The following is a 5,340-nucleotide window of genomic DNA, read 5'->3' as shown; positions in this document are numbered from 1 at the left end:
CCTTGTGCAAAATACTGTTGTTTTTTTTTGCCCAAAGAAACTGGGATTAGCCATCTACGTTAGCATGTCTCGCACCAGGAGCAGGACTCGTTACCCGCCTAAGACCAGTTTTTTAATCAGATCATCTTCGCCGTCGAAAACGGTCCGGATCGCAGTTGTTCCATCACTAACAATTTGGGAACCTTTGGAGCAGTTATTAGTCGTTTGTTCTCAACATGCTCTGCAAGGACCCACAGTTGGTACCAATGGAGTGATGGTTAGATCATCCTAGTTGATTGGAGTAAGGATAACCGTCCAGTGCCCAAATCACCACGGCAAAGCGCACCTTGAAATTCCACAGATCTAAATCTGGTGATGGGCTCCCAAACAGTTGCTTCGATTTCAGTACATTTGCTGGCTTGTTATCAATAAGGACAAATTTAAATTAATCTAGATTATTCCGTGCTGAATTATATCTAAACCGTTTGTAATATACTTTCCAGAATACCATAATTTTACATCGATGCTTGGTATAAAACCCTTTAAACAATGAAACCTAAAATCACTACATCACTAGCTTACATTTTATTCATATTAAACTATGTAACAATGCACAGCGCCCTGTATTAAACATTATTATGAAGCAGACGAATGCCTGATGCACATGTGGTATTCTGTCGTGTATTAATTCATAAAGAAACACACAATCGTCACTCACACTCACACAGCCCGACTTGTTCTCGACTGTCACATCACTTCCCAAAAACCCCAAAACGCTGCCTGTGATGGATTTCCTCTCTCATGCAAGTTTCAAGTCTCTCCAAACTCGAGTTTTGGGATTGACAGAAACCAACGGCGGCCTGGAGATCAAGCTCAACACTTTAGATGTTAATGAGCTGAAACATGAAAAGCATACGCTGTGTGTGTGTGTGTCTTTTAAGGGTTGACACAGTTAAGAAAGATTCCTGTGTGGTTAAAACATGAACTTGAGAATAATCTGAACAGCTGTCAGAAGCCATGGGAAAGGAGTGGGGGGGATCCGGCGTGGGCGGAGCTTCAGTCACATCAAATATGTCCGATGTCACATTCAATACGGAGGGAGCGGTGACATTTCAGCCGGCTTGAGTTCCTCTCCTCGGCTTCTCCACCGTCTGACATTTCACAGAGGAGGCAATCTATCAGATGAAATGCATGCTGGGTAAACTTGTTAAAAGAAATGACATGCAGGTAATGTGAGGGTGTGGGGCTTTTCTTCCATCAGTAGTCAGCCCTGATGTGGGAGGGGGGAGGAAGTATATCTTCTGGCAGAGAGAGGACAAAGCAAAATACCTTTCAATGTCAAAACGACAATAATATTTAATATTTTTTGGCCACACGGGGGCGACAAAGATATGATGTTGATGTGGTAAAGTTATTAGCAAACAGTTTATTTACACCTCCAGCTGTTAGAGAGCAACTTTATTACTCATTTGCACCTTTTTTTTATTAAAATGTGATCTATTTCCAGATAATAATCCGGATAATAAACAATCTTTCCATTTTATATGTGGAAAAACCCTTTAAAAAAGTTTGGAAGTTGGAGGAAACTTTATAGACTTTGTGACTCTTAATTAAGTCTTAATGCTTCATAATTTGTCTCCTCTTTTAAATTCCTCAACTGTAACACATTGAGTTATTGCTTTCTTTTGTATATAAAACACTGTCACAGACATGTAGGCGAATCTGTGACTATATAAATGATACGCTGTGTTAACAGATCAGCTGCACAGACGAGTGTAACACACACCATCACACACAGTCATTTCGTACTGTAAATGATTCATTTCTCACCTGTGTAGTTTTCATTTTCTAGCAGTTCTTGTTGAATAATGCAGTGATTCTCAAAATTGTTCAATAATGTGCTCCTTTTTTAAAATATCTTTTCAGCCAAATACCCCTGATTAGTGCAAAAGTAGAGGAAAAACAGCCAATATAAGCAGGTAAAATGCAGTGCTGCACCATCAATGTATAAGAAAAACACTTAAATGCTTAATTTTAAATGTTTGTAATGCATCAATTTTATTTTTGCCATTGACAGTATCTAACGTTGTACGACTGAACAGTGTTTTTTTGATAACACTTGTTAATTTAATGAGAAACTAAATTGTTCCAGAGGTTTTACTGCAAATGTCAGTTAAATCTTAAATCTTGAATCTTGATCTTGAAATACTGAATTTGAAATGCAGTTAATCAAACTTACACCTTTTAATATAACTTATTATAGTATAAATCAGGATTTATGATCGATTTACATATTAATTAACATTTAAAAACAATCTCATTGTCCCCCTACAGTACTCCAAAGTACCTCTAGGGGTTCACGTACCTCCATTTGAGAAACCAATGGGAATAACGCTTCTTTTGGCGCTTTAATATCACAGAACAGATGTGAAGCTCTGCGTCATTAAGCCTCATTCATTCACAATTCATTGAGACTTTGCCACGATCTCCTCCAGCCAATCACATCGCAGCCATCAGTTCTCAGATCGGTTCTCCTCTCTGCTGCTTTCAGCCGAACTTGTTTGCAAGCCTCCTCCGCCCCCCTTTCACCTTCAGTTCATTACATCCAGTGTCAAGGTTGAGCTCATCAGAAGTCCACTCCTCCTCCTCCTCTTCCTTCCTCCATCACATCCAGATCTTCAGCTTCCCTTAAACTAATCACAGCTTCACCGACTCCCTTTCAAATACGAGTCTAATCACCAAAGACCGCTCACATTTCTCATCCTCTTTGTGCACATATCAGTGTTAATGAATCTGAGTGAAATGCAGCTTTAAAAAAAAACCCCTACACTGTACATACACCATCATCCTGTCACTGCAGTTATTGTTCCAGGCAGTTAAACACTACCTTAAAACGTCCATGTGAAGGTGCTGGTGGGCAACATAACGTCATCCCCCTCACCTTCAGTTGACTGCAGCAGCCGGTTTGTAACCTGCATCCACATAAAGAAAAAGTGTTCTGTCACAAGTATGAGTCTGCAGTGGTTCGTACACACGGTTTGTTTTTTCCTACCAGTATTTAACCACACACACACACACACACACACCACACACCACGACACACAACACACACACACACTGTATTTAACTCAGAGTGCAGTCAAGTGTTCTTTTTGTTTTCCAAGAAAATTGACTATTCCTGTTTTTCCGAGTCGATCGATTTCACACGAGAAGCCAGAAAAACGCAGCCAAATATTTCATATTTGCAGTTCTAATTATGTTAAATTCATCAATGCCTGCAGCCATTTTCGGAGCTCTCCAGGCCTCTCTCATACAGATATAATGTTATACAGCAGAGTGAGGCAGCAAATTCATGAATCAAACTGTGTGTGTGTCAAAACAGTCACCAGCACAGCAGCTGATTTATACGTCAATATGAGTCCGAATGGGTTGATCTGTGGAGTCGGGGGGGCCGTGACTTTATAAATTAAACAGATGCTGTTTCTTCCTTCCTGTTGGTTTGGACTAAAGACCGACAGCTTCGACAATCAATGACAGAAATTCAGTCGACTAATGGGATCTCAAACTGGCTGTTTCCTGCCCTCCGTTCCCCTCCGGCCTGCAACATGATGTCAGAATCTTTGCACAATCTGACCCACAAAATGATGATTTAATTTTTTTTCTAGCTGTTTCATATCAATTTAAACTATCCCCTTCATATATGATTTTAAATAAACACACTATTCTGTAATCGGGTGCAAAAATAATGTCAAAAGGTCAAAACGTGTCGGGTTTTATATAAATTGGTGACATAGAAATGTATAGAAATTGTTTAATGTAAAGTTATTAATGGAGATATTTTAAGAATAATTGCCCTTTTTTTGTAGTATTAGAACACTGAAGTGGCCCCCGAGCCAACCGCTGAATTAATCAACTCATTAGTACAGAAGAATAATTTGTCAGATTTTGATGATTAAGTCATCGATTATATGTGAATCATAAAGAAAAGACACAATATGTGCTGGTTTAACCTTCTCAAATGAACTAGAGATGTTCCTAATCGAATAGTTACTATGATATTAATCTATATAAATGTATTTATTTGAACACGTGTTTTAAATGTTGTATTGTTTGTACTTCCATGAGCTTTTGTAGTCGGAGCTGTTCAGTAGATTTCATAGCAGTTAGATGACGGTAAGAGCCATCATCCATCTTCTGTAGGTAATTCCTCATCTCTTCCGGTTATTCAACACCTGCCAGTCCTCCACCAGCTCTCCACCTGCCTGCACACCTGGCCCTCATTAGCCCTGTTAGCTCCAGAGTATGTATCTGCCTGCCCTTCAGTTCCTTTGGTCCTGTTCTGACTTTGTTCAGACTTCTTTCTTTTACCCCTCAGACTTGTTGCTGTGTCTGTGTCTGGGTCCACTCATTGGTTATCAGATTGGTTACAGACTGTGAATTAGACATTCATGAAGCAACAGCTGCAACAATTAGTCAATTAATAGATTAGCTGAGTGACAGAAAATGAATCTGCAACTATTTTGATCAAAATTTTAATCGTTTTTTAGTTATATTTATAATAATCATCCCCTGATTCCTGCTTCTCACGTGGAGGATTTTACACTTTCTTTGTTATTTATGATGCTAAACTAAATATATTTGTGTTTTAGAGTGTTTGTTCAATAAAAACAAGCTATTTAAATACATTAACTCAGCCTGTGGGAAATCTGAACTTCCATTTTACACTATTTTCTACGCAAAAGGAGAAAATAATCAGCAGATTACTGGATGGATGATGAAAATAAGTGTTAGTTGCAGCTGTAGTCCAAAATACAAGAGAACATGAATACGCTGAAAACATTTCATATGAATCGACCCATTAGTGGAAAGTTTGACCTGATGATGGTGCTAGAAATAAAAGTCAGTCACATCAGGACCTTGAATATTCATAACAAATACTTTAAAGGCTGTTAACGTTAAACTACAGCAGAGTAGACCGACCTCACTGGGCTACGAACAACTCATGCAGAAGGTTCATAATGAGATTATTTACACTGTTCAGCCGTAACATTATGAGCACTGACAGTGAATAACACTGATTATCTGGTAATCAGGGCTCCTGTCAGTGGAGGGGGGGGTATATCTGGCAGCAAGTGAACATTCGGTCCTCAGAGTTGACGTGTTAGAAGCAGGAAAAATGGGCAGCGCGAGGATCTGAGCGACTTTGACAAGGAGCCACATTGTGATTATTAGACGACTGAGAGCATCTCCAAACCTGCAGCTCTTGTGGGGTGTTCCCGGTTTGCAAAGGTCATTACCTATCAAAGGTGGTCCAAGGAACCATAAGAACCAGAGACAGGGTCAAGGCTTTGAAGGCTGGCC

Source organism: Morone saxatilis, unplaced genomic scaffold, assembly GCF_004916995.1.
Source record: "Morone saxatilis isolate NCDOM2014 unplaced genomic scaffold, NCSU_SB_2.0 Contig20, whole genome shotgun sequence".
NCBI lineage: Eukaryota > Metazoa > Chordata > Actinopteri > Moronidae > Morone > Morone saxatilis.
This window is presented reverse-complemented; position numbering follows the sequence as displayed.